This window comes from Pipistrellus kuhlii, unplaced genomic scaffold (assembly GCF_014108245.1).
Source record: "Pipistrellus kuhlii isolate mPipKuh1 unplaced genomic scaffold, mPipKuh1.p scaffold_m20_p_4, whole genome shotgun sequence".
Lineage (NCBI taxonomy): Eukaryota > Metazoa > Chordata > Mammalia > Chiroptera > Vespertilionidae > Pipistrellus > Pipistrellus kuhlii.
The window spans coordinates 71,866,043-71,892,516 of NW_023425540.1; the positions used below are offsets into that span (position 1 = coordinate 71,866,043).

Sequence of the window (26,474 nt, forward strand, 5' to 3'; positions counted from 1 at the left end):
CCCCCCCATCCCATGTTGGGCCCAGGGTATCATTCCTTCCCCTCACCTCTTCCCATTCTTCAGAGGTGATTGCTATTGTTCCTGTGGTGGAAAGCAGAAGCAGGAGGGCCAGGGTCCCCACCTGAAATGGCATAATAACTGTGGTAAGGCTACTAGGTATTACTGATGAGCATAGGCCAATATTTTAGCAGGCCATTTGCCTCAACAACCCCATGACATAGGTTGACTGTTCTTGTCCCTATTTCACATACAGAAAACCTGAAGCTCAAAGACATATCATGAAATAATAGAGCAAGAATTTGGATCTGGGTTTGGTGACCAGAGACCAAAGACTGCATTCTTTTTTTTTTCTTCTTTTAATATATTTTATTGATTTTTAACAGAGAGGAAGGGAGAGAGATAGAGAGCTAGAAACATCGATGAGAGAGAAACATCGACCTGCTGCCTCCTGCACACCCCCTACCAGGGATGTGCCCACAACCAACGTACATGCCCCTGACCGAAATCGAACCTGGGACCTTTCAGTCCACAGACCGACGCTCTACCACTGAGCCAAACCGGTTTTGGCTGCAATCTTTTCATTACACTAAACAGATTGGCTTAAATTTCCCTAAGCAGGTTGCAAAGAGGGCAAGTTGCAGGGCATTCCTGGGGAAAAGGGCTTAAAGACCAGTTGACTTGAAGAAACATTGACTTCCCCCAAGTTTTATGTCCAGGATAGTGTTACTCCTTCACTTGGCGCTTCTTCCATTCGGCACATATCTCTAGGCACACAGAGGTGTGCATAGTTGCGGTTAAAGGGTGCATGTGTGGGCTCTGGCCCCACCACTTACTGTGTAACCTTGGGCAAGCCACTTAACCCCTCTGTGTCTCAGCCACCTCTACTGTGAAGACCCTACTTCACTGGGTTGCTATGAGAATTCTATGAGTTAATACAAATAACATACTCAGAACAGCTGACACCTAGTAAATGCCTTGTGTGTTGGCTGTTATTGCTGGTGTTGGCTCAGGGCTTAGAATGAGGCGAAACACATCCAGGTTAAGAGAAGTCAAAGGAGAAAGCTGGCTCTGTTTTACCTGGCGTTTCCTGTTCTCTTTTGCCACTATCCTCTTTTGATCACAAAAACGCCCACCTGATCCTGGAAACCATGGCTTCGCGGGACACTTTGGAAATTCTGGTTCAGATGGTTTCAGTGGCTTTGCACAGATTCAGAATCCGGTATGCCAACCTCAGTGCTTTCAAACCATGTCCAGTCAGTGGAATGTCGAGTTGGAGTTGAAAGGAGCTGCATCAGGCTGCCGGCCCTCCCTGTGGTTCCAGGACTCATGTGGAGGACAGTTATATTTGGGCTAGAACAGAGGGGGACATCTCTTTCCTATAAGCCTGGAAATGAAATAGGGCTTGTGAAGCAGGCCCTTATCTAATCACCACTGAATCTCACGTCACAAAAGAGAGGGTCTTTCCTTTCCGTGTGTGTGTGTGTGTGTGTGTGTGTGTGTGTGTGTGTGTTGCCGGCGATGGTAGATTTCAGCAGAGCCCTCATCACCTTTTGTTCCGTACAAGCCTAACTCAGAGAGCACCTGACAATGACAAACCTATTTTCAGCCAAATAGAAAAGTCATTTTGGACTTTTGCCTCTGCGCATCCTCAGAAATGGCAGGTCTGTGCCTGAGGGATTGGACATTCCTCAAACAGCAGCATGTGGTTAGGATTGCTTTCCTGACTCAGCTTTGTGGATCTCACCGAAAAAATATTACAAGAAGCAGAGTTGGGCCGTCCACTAAACCTCCACAATAGCCTGAAATAATCAACTCATGTTCTGAGTTCTTGCAAATGGGCATCAGTGTTGTGTCCACAGTGATTACCCAGTGGCCCCTGATAGGCTATCAATTTTAAATGGCATCCACAAAGAATACCACTTTAATGCATCACCATTCTGACCTAAAACAGATCTGTTGGAACTGAATAAATACTATATATTTAATCATGTTAGAAGCTGTCTTAGAGTTTTGAAGTGTGCTCTCAAATGCCTGAGAAGAGAATATCTCTGTATTCTTTAAGCAGTGGAGATACAAGGTAACTGTTCTAGCTTTTAACATGTTTGCAAGATTGGCATCATCCTTGCTGTCATTCTGATGCTGTGAAGAAGGACCTGTCTGTGAACAAGAGTTTATAGCACCTGGTTTTTTGGATGTTCTGGGCATTGGGGAGGGCACTGACCTGGCAATCCAAGGGCACCGGCTCCAGCATTCCCACTAACCTGTGATTTGGGCCTCAATGTCCTCAGTCACTGAGCCTTAGTGTCCTCAATTGAAAAATGGGGTGAATAGGATGTCATGTGCTTTTATTTTTTTAAGAAAGATTTTTGAAATTGGTTTTGAGAGCGGGTCTTTTTGGCTCTGTTTTATCTGGCGTTTCCTGTTCTCTTTTGCCACTATCCTCTTTTGATCACAAAAATGCCCACCTGATCCTGGAAACCATGGCTTCGCGGGACACTTTGGAAATTCTGGTTCAGATGGTTTCAGTGGCTTTGCACAGATTCAGGGAGAGGGAGAGAGAGAAGCATCAATGCAAGAGTGAAACATCGATCGCCTGCCTCCTGCATTCCCTCCATTGGGGATCGAGCCCAAAACCCAGGCATGTGCCCCACCTGGAATTTGAACTGGCAACCTCTCAGTGCAAGGAACAGCGTCCAACCAGCTCAACCACACCAGCCAGGGCAGTTGTTGAGTGATTTTAATGGGTTAGTATAGGTGAAGTGTTTAGAACAGAGTGTAACAACAAGTAAGGCAGGTAAGCATTGGTTACTAATGTGGTAGAGGCTTGATGTAGCATTAGCCTAGCTCCCAGGAAACCAGAGGGATGTGAGGATGTGCAGGGAGGATGTTCTCTGGCTAGGCTGTTCTGAAGTTCTTACGCAGACAGGGTTGAGAGGGGTGGCTCTTTGTGGGGACCCAGGTTATCTGTGCTCTTGGAGGGCTCAGTTACCCACCAGTCCCTGCTCTCCACCTATTTTAATCTATAATCCTATGTGGCTCCCCTCTGAACAGGTCATCGTGATCCCTTGGGTCCAGCAGATCTGCCAGGGTAATGATCGGGGGGTGGGGGGGGGGGGGGGGGGGGGGGAGCTTCTTTACAGAAGGACAAGGACAGGGACCATTTCTTGAGCATTTACTTGGTGGTAGGACATTCTTGCCTATCCGAGAGGGACTTGGTAAGTCCATCCTAGCACCAACACCCAGCCCCATGACTCGGGTCCCAGCTGCCTTTAGAAAGGGACTATTTGGAATCTTTTTCGATTTAACACATTTGCGACTTAGCTAAGTGTCTTTTTCAGAGACTAATAAAGCCTTAACAGCTTCTGAAACACCATACTAGACCTGATAGTAGCTGACAATTTGGATTCTGTCTCCAATGGGAATGATTAAAAACTGCAGGTTTTAGAGGCTTTTAAAAGCTTCTTGTAGGTGTAATGTTCATTAAACACGTTCTTTTGCAAATAACGATCTGCAACTGCTTTAAAGAAATAAACTCCATTTGTTTGGCTAGGGTATGTATCTGTCAGCGGTAAAACCACAAACACACATTCTATTAGCTGAATTGTTTAATTAAACCACATCCTTGAAATGATCTGCACCATATGAAGAGACAATATGTGTCTCACACTTTCTGAAAAGATATGTAAAGGGTCCCCAGAAACAAATAATTAGAATTTATCCTAGACAAGTCATTTCTTCTCTCCGACATACTTTCTCATCTGTAAAATGAGGTGCTAGTTCTAGGACGCCCACCAAGTCCTTGTGCTAATGCAGTTTGAAGATTCTCTGTTACTTGAAGTAATTGTAATGTCTTAGGGTTTTCTCCACTTTGCCCATCTATCTCCATATAGGAATTAAATGGTAGGGGATTCCCATATCAAACAGGCATTTAAATATGAGATGTAAGAGGCCAACACTATGGCCTAAATAGATCTTCTCACCAACCCTGTTCAGGCTCACTCTTGCTTTTAATGAGGCTTAGAACCCTGGGCATGTGGGTATAGTAAGGGCACAGGAAAAATCTAGACTCCTTCAGCCCTTTCCTGAATGTTCCTGCTGCCCCAATGGGAGACAGAGAAGAACTGGGGAGGGAGGCGATGAGCTGAGGAGGAGCAGACCCTCCGGCTGACCGTGAAGCCTTGGGCCTCCAGGAGCCCTGCTTTCCTCGGAGATAACAAGGACTGGCAAGGTCACCTAATGGGCTATTGCTAAGAGGTCATGGCGACAGAGCTTCAGTATTAGAGTGAGCACCTAACAATCGAGGCTGTTATTGCCTAAGGACCTTAGACTACCAATATTGAGTTAAATAGGTTCCCGGAAATTCCTGAGCCTTAAAGAGAGCATATGTTTACATTACTCACAAAAATGACCAAATCATGCTTTTTGAAGTTTCAACCCCTTTTTTACAAAACTTGGATCCTCACAATAAAGAAAACTCTGATGTCAAGTTAGTAATGAATTTTTCAGCTTTTCCAACATGTGGGCTTATAGATTCATACGCTGTCAGTGGTTTAGAGAAACTTAAGATGTGCCAGTTATTTCAAAGTTGTAAAGCACAGAGACTAAAATAGTCTGAAGCTGAATTTTAAGCCTCTTTTGGCCGGATCAAAGAAACCCAAACTTCTAAAAATACCGAATTAGCTTTTTAAGCATAGTTTCTATCTTTAGTTGAAAAATGTGTGCAGTGTGTGCTCCTGGAGCCTACTTAAATGTATCCATTGAAATTAGCATTTATCTTGAAAAATGAAGCCTTTAGCCTGCACTAATAAAGTCACTTTCTCTGCCCTTGACCTCCTCTCTCCCTGTGTCAGGATTCCTCAGAAAAGACCAGGGCCTGCTCCTTTCTTAGTTCATCCCAGTCTTCTCACTGGAGTTAGTTGTGGTATAAGTCATACTATTGAAAACCGAGATAAATGAATATGGAATGAAGCTTTCAATTTACCCATCATAAATTGAAATGTAGGTTCCAACATGGGTCAGCATCCGAAATATTTGTATTTCGGTTTCAAATGAGTCGCATGATGCTCTTTGCAGCAGTGTGGCCTTTCTAATTGCTATGCTTGTTAAAATTCAAATTAGTCTTTACTTTTCCAGCAGATACTGACTGACAGTCACAAAAAGTGGCCCAGAATACTCTTGTGTGATGGGGCCAGGCAGCCTAGGGTGGAAAACATGGCACTGACCATTCACAAAGACACAGTTAGACCTGACTTCCAGTGCTTCCATTGTAGATATGTTAGAGACAGAGTGTCTTGCCATATCTAGTTGGCCATGGGGAAGCAGCTCTCCCTCTGCTCTCATTGATGGAAATACTATTTCAGATACAGGTTTCATGTGGCCAGGCCAGACCCCACCCAGGATGGGGATAAGAGTGTCAGCAGGGAGCCACATTCCCAGGATTGCAGAGCCTAATCTCTGGGAGTGGGCAGGGTTACCCCAGGCCTGTGCTGACTACTCCAGACCTTAACATTCCTCGTCAGGAATGGCCTTTGGAGTATAGAGGTGTCAGGCTACCTGGGGACTTTGAATAGGATCTCTGCCAGTTTTGCCTTATTGAAAGGAGTGGGGACAAGAGAAGCAGTACAGTGGAAAGAAGGGGAAATTATTTTTCTTAAGCACCTGTTTTGTGCAAAGCACCTACTTTTTTATCAAAGTAATTCACATTCACAAAGATCAGCCAATTAAATCTCACAACAACCCTGAAAATATACTTTTCCCATTTGCATCTAAGGAGCCTGAGGCTCTAAGTACCAGGTGTACCGGTTAATAAGGTCGATTTTTTTTTTCAATAGATGGAGTCAATTGATATATATGTGATTTGATATGTATGCTATTTTACTTTATTGACAACAAGCTTCAAAACTTCATATGTCAAATTTTCTGAAGGTGTTAACATCATCGATAGTTTTACACTTAAAATGTCGAATTTCATGCCCCCCAAAAAAGAGCATTTGTGGGAAGTTTTCATTATTTTGAAGAAAAGTGCTGCAGAATACTTCGGGAAGCTTATGGTGAACATGCTTCATCTCAAGGTACTTGTGAACATTGGTTTAAACACTTTAAAAGTGATGATTTCGATGTGAAAGACAAAGAACGTCCAGGTCAACCGAAAAAGTTTAAAGACCAACAATTACAAGCATGGCTTGCAAAGGTATATCAGCAAGACAATGAGATTGGGAGGTAGTGGGAAGGAAGAAGAAATAAAGGAGGAAAAAAGGATAATTAGATCCAGAGTTGGGTGATTGTCCAAAGTTATGCTCCCCAGATCCTGTACATTTCATAAGGATGATACTCAGACTTGATTGTGAGCTTCGTAGCACCCGATACAAAGAGGGCAACAAGATAGCGCACACACACCTAAAATCAGAGAATTTGTTTAGGAAAAGCATGGATCCTCTGGTGTTGGTGAAAATTCCCAAGATCCTCATAAAGATGATTTTTATGTTTGGTTTTATTGCTTACAAGTTTCTGGCAACATAGTGCCACTGGAATGTATCTTCCAGGTTAATAGAGGTAGTATTACATTATCTAAAAGAAGAAAATAAGATTGCAGGCCCATGTTCAGAGGGTACACTCATTTCTAAAGGTAGAACTTCTGTCTGCATTTATGAGGTGTGGATAACACATTTTTATTTCAGATACAGATCCTTAGAAGCAGAGCATACAACCCCACCCCCTAAATCTGCTTGGTTCCCTCTTGGGATGCATACTGTTTTGGGACAAGAAGATCCCTCCATATAGGGCTCTTCTTGGCTACAAGTAACAGCCTCTGATGCCGGCTGGGTTCAGATGATCTGCTGCAGGGAGGGGTAGCCCATGCTGCACACAGCGTGGGAGAGGGTCCAGAGTTCAGCTGCTCTCCACGACTCTCCCTTGACTTGCTCTGACAGTGGCCTGTTCTGATTCATGTGGTGGAACATGCCCTCAGCATGTCCTGTGTATTCAGGCACTTGGGTGCAGCCACGGAGACGAGGGAGGTGCCTTATTATTCACAACCCTTAGTTCCATTTCCACAATTTCAGTGAAGTCTCTTGGTCCAGTGCAAGTTTGATGTCTCCTTTAGACCAGGGTGCTTTCACCAGTGGAAAGGTCACCTGCTGATGTGGTGGGAGGGGGCAGGTCCCAGAGGGGAAAGCCTCAGTGACCCAGGACCCCTCCTGGGCACTGTCTATAGAGGTGTTGGTGTCAGGTGGGGTCCAGGAGCCTGTTGTGCAATGACCAATAGACACCATCCCATCTCCACATTCAGAGATTCTGCCTGATGCCTTCATGGAGTCATGACTTCCTGTCACCACTGACCCGACAGGGTTCTAATCAGTGACCTTACGGTGCAAAGCTCCGGATCTTATTACCGACCAGTCCAGCCAGCCACCGGCTTCCTTTATTCGATTCTAAAAATGATACTTGGGTTTTAGAGGATTCCTTTTCAGGCAGCTGAAATCACTGCTTACACATTCTGGTACATTCCAGGAGAGAAGAAGCAGATTGCTTCATTTTATCCTGGGCCAGGCACTCAAATCCATCAGAGTGCCTTCAGCTTTCTGCAATACCGGGCCTGCCCCTCAGCAGAGGCTGGGCACCTGAGTTTCCTTATAGCCTGGACTCACCTCCTAGCCCTTCCCTGCTCGACACACATGGCCCCTGGATGACCTGGCCCTCTCTCCATGGCTCCACGGCCTCAGCAGGACTCGCCTCACACTCCTGTCACAGCCCCCAGAAGGCACATGTTCACCATGAGACCCTTTCTCTCCCCATTAAGCCAGGATGCAGTCTGCTGTTGGGAGAGTTAGGTACAGGAAGAAATAGTTCTTTTTTTGCTTTCACCACTTGAATGAAGTTTGATATGCCCACAGTCAGTTTTCCCAACTGAACTCATCCCTATCATAACACCAACATCACGAACATGACCAGCCCCCCAAGAGGCTCTCCTCTCAGGATCCCCGGAATTGGAAAGAAGTTTTGAAGAAAGAGGGAAGGCAAAACAACATTGACGAATTCTCTTTTATGGGACAGTCTTTTTGCATATTTTTCACGTGACTCCAAACCCTCATTTTAAAGATTAAAAGTCAGATCAGACTCAGAAGGCTGAAAGACTTGACCGAGGCCAAGGCCCCGGAACCAGGTCTCCCGAAATCTTTATCCAGTGCTCTCTCATCTAAGCCATGCTTGTTGGGTTTCATTTTCTCTGTCTTTTATAGATTTTGAGCAAATGAAATACTGTATTAATATTTTCAAAACTTCTTATGAAATTTGAAGTGTTGTGTAATGATTGGAACTAGGAAACGAGAGCTTTTAATCCTAGCGGTACAGGAAATTCTAACTACTAGGAAATCTAATTCAGGCAGGCCTGGGAAACATCACACGCTCTGAGATGAAAGTCAGCTAAATTGGGATCTAATTCTATAATCTAAATATAGATATAGATATATTACAGGTTGGCCTTTTCAGCTTGGGAGAGGATCATTCACTCTAAAAAGCGCCTTTTGTGTCACAGAGAAGAGCAGCTCACTGGCTGTGGTGACAGCTCAGAACGTCCAGGAAGGAATTTTACTTTTGTGTTCCTTAGTCTTTATTTTCTTAAACTCCGTGATAAGAATGTATTTGTGTATTACAGGTATAATAAACAAGTTGAAAGGACAGGAGGGAAGATAGGTCAGTGAGTGTTTGCGATGTGGCCGGGGGAGGTTTGCGAGTGCTGCTTGCCTTTCACGGCCATTCTGCCTTCAGTGACAGTGACCGTGAGGATGAGAGCAGTCAGCTACTGCCCTGATCCTCCAGACAGAGCCCCTCCTTGGGTTGGCCTTTTCGTGGCAATTGCTCTATCATTTAAAAAATGTTTTATTATCAGATTTATACAGTAGTCTCCTCCTCATCCTTGGGGCGGGGGGGGGGGAGATACGTTTTAAGCCCACCTCTCCCTCCCATGGACACCTAAACCAAACACAGATATACTATATGCATATACTACGTTTTTCTTATGCATACATACTGTGCCTAATTTATAAAGTTTAACATAAATTAGACACAGTAAGAATAAAACAATAACTCATAAAATAGAACAATTATGACAATATACTGTAATCTCTCAAAATATTTTGTACTGTTCATCTAGCATGGGATACCGGTGGGCAAAGGGACAATTCATGTCCCAGGCAAGATTGGGATAACACGAGATTTCATCATGCTACTTAGAATGGTGCACAATTTTATCATTTGTTTATTTCTGGAATTTTCCATTTAATATTTTCGGATTACAGTTGACTGTGGGTAACTAAAACCACGGAGAAGGGAGAACTACTGTATGCTCATAAAAATTAAACCACTTCAGATGTGCATAACATTAAAAAAAAATTTAGGGTTCCTCCTCCCGCATTTCAGAGGTCACCACTATAAATTACATAGGATATAATTAATTTTTATTATTGGTTTTTTCCCTATTAAGATATATGGACAGGACTCTCTACCTATTTTGTTCACTGATGTATCTCAACCCTCCGAGAACAGTATTGTAATATACGTGGTGCATAAATGTGTGTGGAGCATAAATGTGTGTGGAATGGGTGAATGCTACAGTGGAGATCTCTGCACGTGAGTCCTTGCCTTTGGTGCAGGTATTACTGTAGGGTGGGTTTTTAGGTGTGAAATTGCTGGGCCAAGAGTATGTACATGTTTTCTTTTTGCTGGTCTGCCAGTGTGGCATCAGAAATGGTGACCTCAGTTGTCACTCCTTCACCAGGTGACAGAAAGGGCCAGAGAACTGTCCTTTTCTTTACAGCCTTACCAGCACTTGATAAGTCAGTTGTTACATCTTCCATGGGTAGAAAGTACATTGCTTTAGTTTACATTTCCTCCATTAACAATAAGGTTGGACGTCCTTTTGCATGTTTATTAGCCAATAGTATCCCTTGTGTAATTTTCTTTTCACATCTTTGCCCATTTTCTCATCATGGGTTGCTTGCCTTGTCTTAAATGTTTTTCTGTGTCCTCTTATAGTAATTGAGACTTTCTGGTTTTTCATTTGATTTTTTAAAATCTGACAGCAGTTTTGTGCATATAGTGTGAGGTATAGGGATCTAACTTTTCCCCCCAAGTGGATAGCAGATTTTCTCAATGCAGTATTCTTTTAAATACTCTGAATAAAAGAGAATAAAAATTTGTCTTTGAGAGATGGAGATTCTGAACTAAAAACATGCATAGCAATTTTTTTTTTATTTAAAAACCCAGACTGGGAACAGGAGTTTGAAATAAATTTCCCCTAAAAGCCAAAATGTATAGAAGTGATAGCCTGAGGGCTTCCCAGCTCCCTGGAATTGAATGTTTCTACCATTAGCCTTCCCTCTTTCCCTTGCTTTTTTGGAGCAGCCATTAAGGCTCTGAAGACTTGTGTGAATGATGACTTGTGTAAATGCTCTGGCATTTAGGATGGTGGCATAATCACACTTATTGAAATCTCTAAATTTGCATTGGCTGGTCTGCTGTGTCTCCTTATACTGGAGATGTCAAAACCCCATGCACCCCTGTACAGTTGTCCTGCTGACTCACAGTTCAGAGGAAACAAAAGTAACTACAGTATAACTCACATTACAGAGAATTATTTAAATTAGACTTTATTCCTTTTAGTTGGTATTGAAACAGGAATTTGAGTATCCTATTCCTTTTTTCTCCTTTTCTCTTCCCCTTAATGAGAGCAGAGAGCCACCTAGCCTATACCCCAGGTGCCTTCCTGCCTGACCCAGGAGGCAGGGCCCCTCCAGCCCAATCAGTGTGTCTATGCCCTGGGACACTCCCCCTCACCCCCCCCCCCCCCCCCCCGCCCCAATCTAAGGTCATTATCCTGTGCCGGCACACAGTGTCTAATGTGCTGTTTTTCCTTCTCTGCATGTCTGTCCTTACTAGAATGTTAGTCTCAGGAGAGCAGAGAACCTTATTGGTCATTTCATGGCTTATGGCCGTACCTCCAGTTTCTGGCACAGAGTCTGGTACAAACTTTTAATAGATGCTCAATAAATATCTGTTGACTGGCTGGCTGGATATTCTTGTGGGTGGAATAACGACCAGTGATCACAAGTTACTGTGGGGCTGCCCTCCCTTTCCCCATAAAGCTGGGAGTGTCCACTTAATCCTGGAGGAACTTAACTCCCGGACAAGCTGTACAGCTGTAAGCTCTCAGAAGAACATTTTTACTACTGGGAGAACCGTTCCACTGACGGACCCCAGCCTGTGAGGCTGGATACGGGTTCTGGGCTGGGAAAGCAGGTTTCCTGTGGAGCGGGCTGGTGTAAGGGCCCTGGAGCAGAAGGGCTTTGAGGAGAGGCCCCCGGGCTCTCACCCTGGAGCGGGATATCACACACAGAAGCAGAGTCAAGTTTGAATTCAGTAATGCTTACGAGTTAGGGTTTTGTGGCAAAAGTCCAAGTTAATGAAATAGCATAGAAAGTTGATGTGAGATTTTGAATTATAATTAGGCTAATGTAACTAATTATTGGTATACTGTTATAAATCAAACATTAGGTGAAGAGGATTACCCTTAGGATCTTACCCATATAAGAGTAACTCAGAAACAACCCCAGGTAAAAGAGAACTGGGGCTGACCTCCCTGTGGCCCCTAATGTAATAAGCCTCTGACTTTGGGCAGATAGCCCCCCTCACTGGGCTCAAGTTCATTCACGTGTTCATGCAGGACCTGTGTTGTGAGCATGTGGGTGCCAGGCCCAGTGGAAGGTGCTGGAGTGCAGTGAGCAGGGCCTCTGGGGAGCTGCTACGTGGAGGGCTTCTGCCCAGCGCTGAGCTAACAAAGCAGGGTCCCTCCGGCTCAGAGAGGTTGTGATAAATAATGTGGTAAAGAAGAGAGCTTCCCAGGCCAGTGGTGTAAGAACAAGATGCTACAAAGTAAGGACTTTCACATTAACAGATCTGACCAGTTCTCCACCTGGCACCTGAGCAGAAATGACAATACGAGGAAGTTGTAGATTGGCTCCCAGGCCTCTTCTTGCTCTTAGTCAGCTTTTTACTGTTTATGTTCCCCAGCCAGCTAGTCCTCAGAGGGACCCTGTGATCCTCAAGATCCCAGAAGCTGTGGCTCTCTCTCTCCAAGACAGGCCCTTTCTCTTCTGTCTGAATCCAGCCTTTGCATCCAATTTCCTAGGTAATTAACTAGAGAGCCTTTTTTTATTTTTTTATTTACCCACCAAGTTAAATGCTGTATCTTTTGGAATTTTGAAAGTAAAAGGAATGTTGTGTGAACATTAGACTTGTCTCAGGGAGCACTACAAACACACATCACTTGCCCCAGTGCTGAGCAGGGATGGGTCTGTGATAGGAAGGTCCCCTCCCCTTCTTTTCACGAATCCTAACCCAGCACTATGCACCTTCCCTCTACACACATCCCCTTTACTTTGCTGTGTTTTCTCCACAGCACTTACTGTCTTCTGACACATGCTGTTTGTCTGCCACCTATCCTTGGCCATTAGCATATAAATACCATGAATACTATACTGTTTCATTTCCAAAGCCACCATAGTGGCTGGCATATAGTAAGCATTGGCATAGCCGTTTAATGAGCGATGACTATCAACTCAGAGCACTGAGAGTTGGTGGCTGAATGCAGGTGGTGATCCATTCCCAGGAGAGACTCTCAGTCACCCTCCTTGACAGATAGATGTTTATTGAAATTACCTAAAGGGTTTTGAATGGTATTTAAATTGTGAATGCAAACATCAGGGACTCTGAACTTTTAAGTATTGACTTGAATGAAACCAGGGAGCTTTCGCTTGGTCACAGGCACTCAGTAGGAAAAGTCAGCTATTGTTTTTTGTATTCACCAGGATGACCTGACCACTCCAGACCTTAACATAACTAAGTAGCGAAGGAAAGAAAGAAAACCCCAAACCCTGTGAGGTTGTGCAAGTATATCTTTGCAGTTGTCTTTGGGCCTGTTGATTATTGGATTTTTCTCTTGTAGCATTTCAGGCTAAAAGGTATGACTCAACTGTGGCCAATGAGACACCAATAAAAACAGTTTACCCTTAGAAGAGCTTTTTCTCCTCCCGTGGTTGGAAGTAGACAGTGGGTTGGCTCTGGCCATCTCCTTTTTCTCACGGAGGTATTGTGGGCTCGAGGAGGTTGGGGGAGGCCCGCAGCCTAGGCTGTGTGGCTGTGTGCCCTTGGCCTACTCTGTACTTCCGGGTGCAGGAGCCCATACCCAGGAGCTGTTGGCCTTCTCCAACAGCATCATCACCTCACCCGGCACCAGCACCAGCACCACAGCCCCCGAAAATGCTCCCATACCCTAGACAGCTCTGGGATTAGTGTCAGGACAAGGAGGGAAAGCCCCATGGCTTCCTGAGTTTCCTCATTTGCAAACAGGAATAGTGTTAATCCCCTTCCTGGATGGCGACAGAGCACCCACAGAGGCATGCGTCTGAGCATTTAGTGGGTGTCGGTGTGCTGAGCCCAAGTAAAGCACTTGTCAGTTGGTCGATTCATTCATTTAACCAATATTTATTGACAGCCTCCCTAGCAAGAAGGAATATTACAGAGCCACTAAAAACTAAAATCATGAATACTGTTTAGAAGCATGGTGACAGTTACGTTAGCAATAACAAGGTGGGGCCACTTTGTTGGCAGGAGGTCAAGGACTATGAGCTCTGCTAGGGATTCTAGATGGGTTATGGGTGATGGAATATAAGATCTTTCTTTAATGCTGTTATGTATTTTCCTTGAAATAACTGTCCTTAGTGTGGCAACCTCTATCTTAGAAATTAAACCTCCAGAAAGGGGGAAATCTTGATATTTGTTTAAACCTCAGCCCAGGTTCAGTCTTCTCCCCCAGGGGCCCCATCTGACACCCATCACCAATTATTCCTCCTCTCTCTGAGGAGTTAGTCCTTTCCTCTGTGCCCCTGATGCTGGTGCTGCTTACTGCTCCAACAGTTACTGATGTGATCGAAGCCAGCATGTAAAGTGCTGGAGATGGGTGCTGTGTCTTTTTTATCTTTGTTTCATTGTTGGTTAGCACATAGGGGCACCTCTTAGAGAAAGGATAGGGTGACTCACCTTCTACACCTTTTTTCTAATCTGTAAAGAATACTGACCCTGCCGGATTGCTGCAAAATGATGCATATAAAAAGCTCAGTACAGGTCCTAATACACAAAAGGCACTCAATACTAGGGTAAAAGTCTCTTTCATCTTTTGTGGCTTTCATTTTCGAATACTCAGATTGTTCTAAAAAAAAAAATTTTTGCTTGTAATAAGAGTCTGCCCTGCACTGTATCAGGCTATTTTTACTTAACTGTTTTGTGAGTGTCCCATGGGACTGGATTTTGAAGGCCATGCACTCTCCGAGCTGCACTTTCAAAATGCCACCCCGCCTGACACAGCGCCCCACCCCCACCCCCACCCTTCCACCCCCTGCAGAAGGAGGCTTCAGCCTGGGAAAACTAGATGTCAGTGAAAAATGCTGGAGGTGGTTGGCATCTGCAAAAGCTGCTCATAAAACCAGTGCGTTCTCAGTACAAAATGAGCACTGTTAAAAATAAAACGTACAAGAAGAAATATATTTTAATATGAGGGCAATGCAAACAGTTTCGCAAGGTATTAAGATCACATTCATCTTAATTTTATTATATATTAAAGTTTCTAACTTTTCAAATAATGCAGTTTTCGTTGTTTTAAAACGTCTGAGAATTATAGAGCTATTTGGTTGTGGCTGTCAGGCAAGGACTCCTGCCATTTATTGGGGCCCTGGTTTTATTTAATAGCCAGATGAATGGAACAGTTAATAAAAGAAATATTGCTTTATTCCCTGACATTTATGTCCTTGGTTTCCAATAAAGAATTGAAATTATGAATAGTTGATGGTTTAAATTGATGTTTTATGTTGAACGCTAGCTATAATTTGCCCTCTGAGGATTGTAATACCGAGAAACAGATGGTTTTTCACAGTAACAAATTGCTATGTGTATACAGTCTATAGTCTTGGCTTTCAGATACTTTTACCTTCAGTTCTGAGCTGCCTGGCTGCTGGCAGACTGGGCGAGCTACAGCGTCTCTTAAAAGGGGTTCCTATGCTGGGGGCTACTCCAGCCAGCCCCCCAGGGTTCAAGTTGAGGTTCAGATCTGAATATTGGGAAGTGCTGTGCACCAGACACAGCTGGCACCTGCAGTTCAGACCCGGAATTGGGAATGCGGGCCAAGAGGAGCAGTCTGTTTTTGGAAGCAGCTCACTGAAGTCACGGTGGTGGCTGTGAGGCAGTGCCCACAGCGTTGCTGCATGTGACACTCGGAGAAATGCAATGGGGATGAGTTGTATTCTGTGGACGTCCTGCAATAGAGAGATTTGGAGTCTGGGCTCTGGAGCCAGATGGCCTGAGCCTCTGGCCAACGAGGCAAGCTTGGGGAGGTTTCCTGAGAGCCCCATTTCACTGTCTTCATCTGTAAATGGCAGCGGATTGAATGAGATAATCCCGTAAAACAGCACTCAGCACGGGACAGGGACAAAGTACCAGGCCCAGAAAATGGTGGTGATGGTGTTGAGGGCGAATTATAGAGCAGATGGATGTGGCGTGATTCTTAGGGTTACAAAAACTTTCTTGTTCTTCAGGGCAAATTCCCATGGGGGTTCTTTAAACAGCATTGCATTATGGCTGCAGGAATGTACTTTACAGAGCCTTTTAAAGGAACATGGCTTCCACGGAGCAGTGACACTCCAATGTGTCTCTGTTATGTTGGCCTCTGGGGCGCCTTCTTGAGAGAAGGACCTGGGCTGTCCCAGGCCTGAGAGCCACTAAGGCTAATCCATCTCCAGCATAATCTTGGAGCTTCTTAAACTGTTGATATGTGGACCAGAGCCCCTGGCTGACAATTCAGGAACACTTACAGTTAGAAAATGGTGCCTGGTTTTAGGTGTAATTTTGCACAAGTGATAATAATATCTGGTAATTGGAATTAGTAATGATGCACTCGGGGTTAGCTCTTAATAATTTTGTAAAATTTCATCAGTTGAGATTGGTGCTTCTATCTTTTCCAAGAAGAATGATGAATTTAATGTTTTTTTCCTGGGTTAGGTTGCAACTCAAAAGCTTGTTTTTAAGGCATTTACTTACTACTTAGAATATAAATCTCTTTTCCATACGGAAATAAAATATTGTCAAAGTGTTTTAGCTCTTAGTTGATGAATAAAAATCCTATTTATCTCATGACTCACTTGGGAGAGAGCTAACAGCATTTCCTGAACACGTAGCATGCGCTGCACTTTATCCTTTTACTTAATCCCTGAGGTGGATGAGAGGCAGGGCCCTTCCTGAGGTCTCATGACCGTGCTGGTGTGTGTCAGAGCTGGGATCGGGGCTGGTCTCTGCTGCCAGAGCCCAGGCCTCCTTAAAGGACCCCAGGGACGAGTGTGGAGGCCACCCTCACGGGCAGCAGCGCCTGAAGCCTGCCTCTAGCTTGGCTTCCAGCTCCAGCACAGAACTGGTGAATGGTCCTCATTGTCTAGATTCCTGTGAACTGGTATTGGGTTGGTATAAGGAGACCAGTTTCAACTCTGGACCCTATTACTCTAGAGCATATACCTTTCTGGACATCTTCCCCATATGTGACATGAGGTTATCGATCTATTATAGAATGCTCTTCCTTCAGCACTAAGCTGATCCTCTCAGGGCCACTGCTTCAGATCTCTTAGCATCTCCCTGCAGCCTAAAGGAAGAGCCCTGCCCTTCCCCGGAGCTATGGAGACATGCCCTAGCCTGACTCCAGCCTTCCTGACCTTGGTGGAATCCCAAGTTTGTCCCTCTGTGCTTGTCCTCTGCCCCCACTTTCCTTCGCTCACCACTCAGCTGGGCCTCTTCAGGATTCCTTCTCCGCTGGGCCGATGCTGCTGAGGAATGCCTGGGCATCTCCTACCTCTGTTTACTCTTGGTCAACTCCCCCTCATCCACACACGGGGCGCAGCACATAGCAGACATCGTACATGTAGAATGGATGTGGGTACAAATGTACTCATGTAAGCCGTTGTGTTGGGCCAAGAGGTGCTTCTTTTATCCTAATCCTGAGACTGAAAAGGCAGGGCGAGGTGTGCACCTGGCCCACTGTTCAGTCATTTCTCAGACACTCGGTGAGCACAGTCACTTACTGACAGTAGTTACTAGTAGGTTTTCATATCTTCAAGTGGAAGCAATGATAAATGTGGGTCCACTGTTTGTTTTGGAATTTGTTATAGAGTTAGGTATGTTTCAAAACTTTTTATTTTTATTTTTTACTTAAAAAGGAACTTGTTTCATGAGTTGAGAGTTAAGAGCCTTTATTGTCATTTCTCTGTGTGGCAGCGGAGACCCTCACGAGAAGCAGGAGCAGGGGTGTTGTCTGTGGGTCACTGAATGAATGGACACAGGGGGCGCCTGGAGGCCCAGGAGTGCTGGTCTGACCAGAAAGGACAAATTAATAGAACCAGTCTGGCTCTACACTCGCTCTCACACTGAATAAAAACATTTTATACTGAAAATAGGTCTAAATTAACCATCGATGAGAAAAACCGAGGTCAGAAAAGGTAAAGGTCTTGGTAGCAGAAGCTATTCCTCGTGGGTCAACCCTACTGACTGCTGAGCGTCCTTCTGTTCCTCACAGCTTGTATCATCCCGGGGCGAGGGCTGGGGTGGGGGTGAGAAATCCAGGCTGGGCCCGAGGTTCTCCGTGAGCTGCGAAGAAAGTGGCACCTCTCCCCAGCTGTGAGAGCTATTTGTGGTCACACCAAGAGTTTTTGAAAACTCTCATCAGCTGCTGGCCTCTCAGATGAGTCAGCACCAACTTTTCCTCCCCTTCTGCCCTGCCCCTGCTCTCTCCCCAAACTCTTGTCTCTCTACTGCTGCCTTTCTTTCATTCTTGAGTCCACAGCCCTGCTCAGGTTTCCAATCTCATATGGCCTGTCCTGATGCCTCTTGAGATCCTCTCCGAGTCTGGGACATGGCTTGGCCAGCCATTTCCATCCATCACCACCGTCCTCAGGATCTCCTGGCTTCCCAGGGCATTTGAAATGAGGCCTCTACCCTGATGCACACACCGGTGCTCTTTGTGATGGGTCCCACTCGCTGGTACAGACAAATACAGCCTTTGCTTAAATGCTTCACACATTCTGTCCTCAGGATGTTGAGATCCCCTCTGGAAGTGAGGGCTTCCATGTTCTGGGGTCTGTGGGCTTGTTCATCCTTCTCTTTTTGCCTGTCAATATCCTGCTTACCTTCCAAGACCCCTCTGTGAACCTTCCCAGGCCCTCTTCCCTCTCACAGCACCTTCCTCACTTCGTCCTGTCTCTCTGCGTGGCACAAGCCGCACTCCACCAAACTGCAGAACCACAGCTCCCAGGTGGTGTCTGATCCCACATGCTGTCCCCATTGGTACCTCCCCAGAACTTTGCAAGCTCTGAGCAATGGTGACAGTGGCAATAAGGAGTGGCTACCTTTATAGTTAGACACAGTACTCTGCTGTCTACAGCCATTTCTTCATTGAACCTCACAGCACCCAGTGGGCTAGGTAATCATATCTTGTTCCACAGATGAGAAAACACAGCTTCAGAAGCATTAAGAAAATTTTCGGGCTCTCTCAGGTTACAGAGCTGCCAAGGGGCAGGGACCAAACCCAAACCTGGCTGTGCATGGCATTAATTTTAGTGAACTTTAGGAGATTGAGTTCAAAGGCACTTTGGAGGTGATGCAACTCAGTTCGATGGAAGCTAACGTATAGTTCTCACAGTGAATTGGGATTAAAACTAGAAGGCAGGTGAGGATGTCCTGATCCCAACACAGCTTCCTCCAGCTAGTCTAAATTCTCAATTCCTGCCCCATCCTCTGTCATCCCCACTATACAGATTAGATCAGGAGGGCAGTGACATGAGTAGAGTGGGGGAGGGATGTGACCTCCTCCCCCTATAGAAGGCACTTGCCATGTCTCTCTGCATACGCTCTGGGGCCATAATTATATGTGGGTTCTTGGGCTCTGAAGACTAACTTTAAATGAAATGATGGCTTTTCCATAGTGGAGACAGGACTTGATGGGAAGGGGATGTGGTGGAGGCTGAGGGGTGGAAGGCAGCCATCCTCGTCAAGGATTCTTGAAGCCTCAGCCATGCCAGGAAGAGTAGGTACAAATAGCAATTATCTAAGTTTCATTATGCATGCATTCGCGCTGATCTGCCCCATAACTTCTCCAGGCACATACCGGTCTGTCCCCTTTGACAGTTGAGGAACTCTGAGGCTTCATCAGGCCCAGGGCCATATAGTGAGCTAGAAGAAAAGCCTGTTTGGCTGGCTGGCTCTGGTTCTTCCTTTCTGTAGATGTACTGGGTGCATCTATAGGAGACAGATGCTGGAGTAAAGGGTTTTGTGTTAGAATAGTGCCTGCATCCAAATAAGAGTCAATGGGGTAATTGGAAAAAATGAACTTGAAACAAGACCTGGTTAAGTAAAGTAGCTGCTAAGTGTAAAAACCATGCTTTCCTTGTGTGTGGTTGGGGAGGATCACTTGGCTGTATTTCTTCTGTCATTATCCCCCAGCTCCTAGCCTTTGCACCCAAAACTGCTGTTGAGGTCCTTGGTGGAAAGTGCTGGGGAGAGGGTGGCTGGTTATAGTAATAGGATAAAGGCCACAGGAGGATTTTGAAATTGCCTTTTCCTTTCAGTATGTGTATTTTCATCATTCCTGAATCTAGTGAACATTTTGTAAACCTCCCATTGCAATGAACTAGTATACGAAGAGATAGGTGGCTTGTCAGGCCGTCCAGGTACTGCTGAGGCAGCAGCCCCCTGAATCTCTACCCCCCGGGTTTTAAAGGGGAGCACTTCCCCGGTGGCTCACAAGGTCTAGTTCTAATTGCACTTCGTTAAGAACTCTGCACACACACACAAAAGACTGCCAAAACATAAGCCATGTTGGAAACAAACGTGGGGTTCCTGATCACCACCATAGGCAGAATAGTTTAAATGTTCCAGAATGCCAGCTAAAATGTTGTGTCCTAAAATATTACAATATCGGGCACCTTCAACTGGAAATATTCAAAGGATTGGAAATTACTAAATTAGACTCCAACCTATTTGGGTTTTGGTTTGGGAAACTCGGGGAGATGTCTAAGCTTTCCCCCTACCTGAGATACCACCGATGGCGAGGGGATCCCCGAGGCTAGGCAGCATTCTAACTATGTACCCAGTGCGTGTTTGTAAAATGAAATAAATTTTTGTTTCCAGAGTGGCCACATGCTCCATAGGTTGACCCTGACTTAGGTCTTCTTATTTCAGCTTGTTTAGAGAGCTAACTCAAATATGAGTGAGCTGACATCTGGCGTCATGGCTGTGTCTGAAAGATAATGCATAAAACTGACTGTTAACGAGCGTTAAATCTGGGGTGGCGGCTGCCAGAATTTTTATCTTTTCTGGTATTATTTGAGTTTTTATGGCAAATATATACTATTAGTAAATATAGTTTCTTTTCAATAGAGGATAATATATATTATACATGTATATATTTACTATATGTGATATATTATTATTTTTTTTATATATGTATAAAATTTCAGACCTGGGAAACCTCTCTGGAACCCCTCTCCCCTCACCCTCCCTCCAAGGTGGTCCTGGACTCGCCAGTGCCAGCCATGACCAGTTCAGGGTTTCCTCTGCCTGGGCTTCAGCTTTTTCCAACTGAGAAGAAGGGCTTGGCCTCAATCCTTACCTTTTCTAACATTCTCTGACTTCTGTGCATGGTGGCTGGTAGTAAGAAAGATGATCTGGAGAACATAGTTGGCTGTCCAGTGCAGGTATCAAGGGATGCTAAGACAAGGTCACAGGTCAGAGTCAGCCATGTGCTGTCGGGAGGTGGAGGCTGAGAGTTGCAGCTGCTCCAGTGGGGGGGGGGTCTCGAGAGTGTTTAGGGGTAGTTCCCAGGGGAGCATGTACTCTACCATTTATAGTAAGTCAGAGAATCGCTGATGCAAGAAAGAAGCAAGTTGCCACTCAGACTGTGCAGTTTGTTTATTAATGAATGTATTCATCCCTTCTGCACACCGTGGCAGATTAGAAGGAGCAGCTACTCCACTTCCTAGCTATGGGGCCCACAAAGCTGAGAAGTTTGGATGGAGAAGTTTGAATGGGGCTGGCTTCCTGGCTGTCATTCTCGCTACACTGCCCACTCTTTCCCCAGTCCCTTCCATCTGGCCTTGGCTGCTGTGTCTCTAGATGCAGAAGGCTCTCTTAGGCCTCGTCTTAATCACTCCATCTGTAAATGTATTCCTTCCTTGGCTTCTGGGGCCACTTCAGAGCTTCCTTGGCTTCTTGGCTACCCTCTCTCCATCACCATGGTGCTCTGTGTCACTACACTGGCCCTTTCCATTCTCATTCTCTGTTCAGGAGGCCAGGTCGTTCTCAGAGCTCCATTTATTTTCTCGGTCCTTTCAGCTCCCAGCCCAACCAGCTCAGCTGCCCGGTGCATCCAGTAGAGTGTGTTCAAAGCCAATCTAGTGACCTCCGATTGCTCAGGCTTTTCTTGGTGGTGACCCCGTTGTCTACCGAGCTGCTCTTGTCTGCACTCTGGGAGTGACCGCCTGACAATCCTTTATCAACACATCACCAAGACCTTCCAATTTTATCTCCTAGGGTCTTGGGTTTATTCATTTTCTCCCCATTATACCTTAGGAATTGCCATTCTTTCTCTCCTAGGTCTCTGCTAGTATTTCCTTGGCAATCTCTGTCGGACATCTTGACCAGCCTTATCTATACTAATAAAAGCATAAAATGCTAATTAGACTGGACAGCCTGATGACCTTCCGGATGTCCTTTCCGTTGGCCTTCCAGATGAAGCTGGGGCTGTGAAGGCCAAGGCAAGCCATGCGGCTGCAAGAGCCAAGCCCCTTGCATGAATTTCGTGCATTGGGCCTCTAGTTTACCTATAATTGGCTTTCTCTGCCAAGATACTTGCATTTGGATCTGGGCTAAAGGCTTCAGCTTCTCTGATGTCGCATTCAAGAACCTACTTGTTATCTACCGGCCAAGAATATTACAAAAGCTCTCGGTTTCTTTTTGGAGGGCTTTCGAGAACTCAAGAGTTGTCTCATTTGTCCAAAAGAAAAACTGTAAAAATGCCTGTGGACCATTACTGGGACGCCCTGGGGGTTGGGTCTCCAGGCACACCTTCTCCCATCACTTTGTCCGGATGGCTTGGAACCCTTCTCATATTCTCCTGAGAAGGCCCTTAAAGCAACCCTGGCTCACTTATTCCTGCCACGTGGACAGAAAATGTTCTTTATAGAAACCATAGAAACCATCCACAGTGACAGAACATATTGCTTACCTCATCAGGTTCTTCCTGTTCTTTTTGTCATTCTTTTAAAACTTAATGAGTTGGGATCCCTCTGTTTAAGATACCATCCAAACCTGCTTGGCTTAACTTAGGGCCTCATGCCTTTTGATTAAATGACCTTACACAGATATCTCTGAGGGAAGGGTCATTTATGTTAAACATTGTCAGAACTTTAGGTGACAGTTTACTTGGCAAATAATTTTTATCACAAAATAGCAAAACAAGAATAAAAATAATCTTGCAGACTATTATAAAATGTCTCTAGACAGTAGTCATCAGAGATTAGATTTTCTTGCACAAAGCTCTTGTTGATGTTTAAAAATCACATTGGTCTGGCCCTGGTCCCATAGGCAAGATGACACCCTGGTGAATACAGAGCGATTTGTGTTTATGAGGACTTAGCAGACTGGTGGGTAGTTTGCAGTAAGCTTGGCAGTGCTTGTTCATATTTATCCAAGAGATGCAGGGCCATCTGCCTATTTTACATTTGGTGGAGATGTGTGACCTTCTGATGGAGGAGAACTCCCAGGGAGGCTGTACACGTGATGATGGCTGGAAGGTGACTGTGGGGCATTTTCTGAGTCACTGTCCTCTGTTCTAGGTCAGCAGTGGGCAAGGGGGCAGGCGGGAAGGCTGCGCAGACTTGGGTCCCCTGGTCTCGAGCCTCGCTGACCCTCCAGGCCTTAGGAGTGGACAGCAGCCCATGCCTCTGGGCAGCAGGCCCAGCTGTTCAGACATATTGTAGCAAGTCTTTTTTTTCTGGCCTAGCTGTGCCCAGCTTGCTGTGAGGAACCTGTAGGAGCAGTGTGGCTTTCTAGGGAGAAAGTGAATGGATGATCCCCAAATGCAAAGCTTTATTACTCCTTCCCTCCTATCCTTTTCCCCCCATCTTTCTTTCTGAGCCTTATTGATATGACCCCTTTCTGCCTTCTCTTTCTTTTCTACTATGGCCCTGTCCTTACCTTGCCACCCGATATCCACCATAAGCCATGGACCCCCTTCAGTGTTCCTGTCCAAAACAGCCTCCTGTAGAAACTTGTCTGACACATTTACCAGACAGACTGCCCCCAGGGATCTCTCCTCAGCACACCTTGTGCACTTCCGCCCTGCCCTTGGCACTTGTCTCATTTTCTCCCCATTTTACAGACTGTCACCTAGCCTGGGAGTGGAGGCACCTGGCCTAGCACAACTCAGGGCTCATGATCTGGGGCAAGGCTTCCTGTCAGTCCTCAGGCTCCTTCCTGGGATGAGGATCTCGGGGAGGAGTCACTGTGGGTTGGTGTCCAGTCATAAGGACCCTAGGCTCCTTCTTACCGTCTACCCAAACCAGTGCCACTGGGCTGTGCTGCCCTACTAATCAGCTCTCACTGCCCAACTTCTGTCCCCCAATCTCAGACTTCCGTGCCACAGGAACACAGGCTGCCCAGGTGTCAGTCACTTGGCTCAGTATCTTAAACTGGTACCTGTAGGAGGACTCCTACTTGGGGCTATGTGCCCTCCTGCCCCAACCCTAGGACCTAGCACAGAGCCAAGTACTGTGCCATCATGGGCTTCAGCAAAGATCACCCTCTGCTTCACCACATTTCCTGGGCATTGTGCCCATTGCAGATGAACCTGGAACACAGAGGTGAGGTGTGGGTGCGAGGGACCAACCCAGCACAGGACGTGTCCAAGGTTCACCCACGGTTGCCTGAAAGACATCTGTCATCCTAACCTACTGTAAACGCTGCCAATCACGAGAGAAGCAGTTTTTCCACATCCCACTTAGGCCTGTAGGGTTTCAGGAAGGACAGGAAGGGAGGCGGTTGGCCTCTCTAACTTCAGACTTCCTGAAGGTGAACCCATCACTGGTGAAAGATTGGCCTTTTGGAAGGAAGAGTGACCTCGGCATCTGGTCCCCGGGCAGGCCCTGGTCGGGGAGGGCCACTTCCCAGGAGGCTGTGCAGTGTGTGTGTGTGTGTGTGTGTGTGTGTGGGCAGGGAGCCGCTTCCTTGTGTAAACATCAATGTCCAGCTTTCTTCCTCCCTTTCATAAGCAGAGTTATGCCAAGAGCACTATCCAGAAAGGCCCCTGACCTCTCACGTTTATGGTGAGGCTTTGAAGTGTGTTTCTTCTTGGCCCTCGGGCCACACCTCTGTGGGGTGCCTCTCGCAGCATTTCCTCCTCCAGAGCCTGACGTGCCCAAGGAGAGCCCACCAGCTTCCTCCAGGTTCTGCAGAGAGGCAGCAAAGACACTTTGCCTTCATCATGCCTCCCAGCCCTGCGCCTTAAGGCATCTGCTGTCCTTTGTGTCAGCTGGAGGCAGGGTGACCTGCCTGTTGGGATATGGGAAGGGGTTCAGTTCCTAGGTCCCCATTTATTGCCTCGTTGTGCTTTCCTGAGAAGCAGCTCTTCCCTCATCTCTGGATTTTCATCTCCTTTGGCCTCATCACCTACACATGGCCGTTTTAACTTCATTGGCGACAAGCATTAGGAGATTACTTTGAAATCTCAATTCTCCAGCAGACACGGCAACTTCGGGAGCTGCCTTTCCTTTGATTTATGCTGGCTACACTCACACAGCAGCATTGCCACCACTCCCAGAGAGCACCCCGCAATTAGAGGGCTGGAGTGCGGTGTCTGCCCCGCCGAGGCTGGTGACAGATTGCCTGAGAAGACCCCCTGACAGAGCGCGGTGTGTTCGTCCGCAGCGCGGCCACTTGTGGCCCAATTGCTTCCAAGATTAAACTTTCCCGAGGGGTCTGGCTGCCTGGCTTCAGATTACCGACAAATGCATTGAATTGGATCATGTTTAAAAATATATAGGTTATGAAGTATTTAGGTTTGGTAAGAAAATGACATTTTTTTATTCCAACCCGGGGCCTGTTGGTTTTGTCGGTGTTGTACGTGCATGTTTTAGAGTCTCTATTTTGAGCTGTTTGGAAAAGCAGCTGCCCTGACTGAGACACACGTGTCTTAAGCTTGTTTCCCGATGTTAGCACTAAAATAGAAATCGGACTCTGCAGCATCTCTTGCAGGCAACTTGTCAATGAAACCACTTCCAAATGTTTTTCCAGACCCACTGGGTTCACCCAGCTTCTTCCTCATCTACCCTATGTGGGAGATAACATTTTTAGTCCTAAAGAGTTTTAAACAGTTTCAGACCTGGAAAGCGACATGTATTCTGTATACATTGAAATTTTCAACTATCCTTGTATATTCAGTCACCCTGATCCTGCGTTAGACTCCTCCAGAAATAACCAGGTTGTGGGCATGTAAAGGCTGAAGCAGAGTGAGTAGCCTTGCCTTACCTGCACCTGATTTTCTCCTTCATACATTTATCTGCACTTGAGCAAACTGCCTGTTTGGCTGGGTGTGTGCAGTTTCCCAATGCTGACAGAATGGCCGAGTGTTCATCAGTCTTCAGGGGAAATTATTTTTAAACATTATTTACTTCTGACCCATGTCCTGCAGCCTTCACTTGGAGAATTCACAGGCTAGCTCGGGGTCTTCTAAAAAGGAGGGAGCTGCTCCCCAATCAGACTCATGCTGGAGGGCCCCGAGAACGTTGGTCCTAGGTACTGCCAAAAGCTCCAGTGACCTCTCCCTCTTGAACAAAATCATGTTTAAATTTTGGTTTCTTGTCTTTTTACCGAAAAGTTCTTATCTATTTAGCTGTGAGTGGGGGGAAGGGTAGGGAGTGGAAATGCTTTCTCTCCCTTTAAGTTGTTTAATAAACACTTATAAAAAACGAGTCCTATTTGTCAGGCCTTATGCTGGGAACAGAAGCATCAGCAAACCATGTCCCTACCTATAGTGGACTCTTAGGGGGTCTCAGACCTGTAAATACTTTTTTTAGGTTTTGGGACACTGGGCCAGCACTCAGTTCTCCCTGGGATGAGGAGGTGTTGGGTGGGCTTCATGATCTAGAGCAGCCCAGTATTCTAATACCTGCTTTCTTCTAAACTCTGTATGTGTCTTAGACATACTCCTGTTTTGCCTTTTTCATGCTATATTGCCATTATTTGATATTACTTTCATCTTAAGAGACCTGGACAATCTTCCTATCCATGTAGGGTCAGGGCACACAGCAGGCACTCAGTGAGTGTATACTAAGCAA

At 45.8% G+C, this 26,474-nt stretch overlaps 1 protein-coding gene across 15 annotated transcripts in view; it reads left to right on the forward strand.

Annotated features, from left to right (window-relative positions):
- CUX1 (cut like homeobox 1) overlaps positions 1–26,474 on the forward strand; it is a 349,872-nt gene that overhangs the window by 115,272 nt on the left and 208,126 nt on the right. The window lies entirely within an intron of this gene.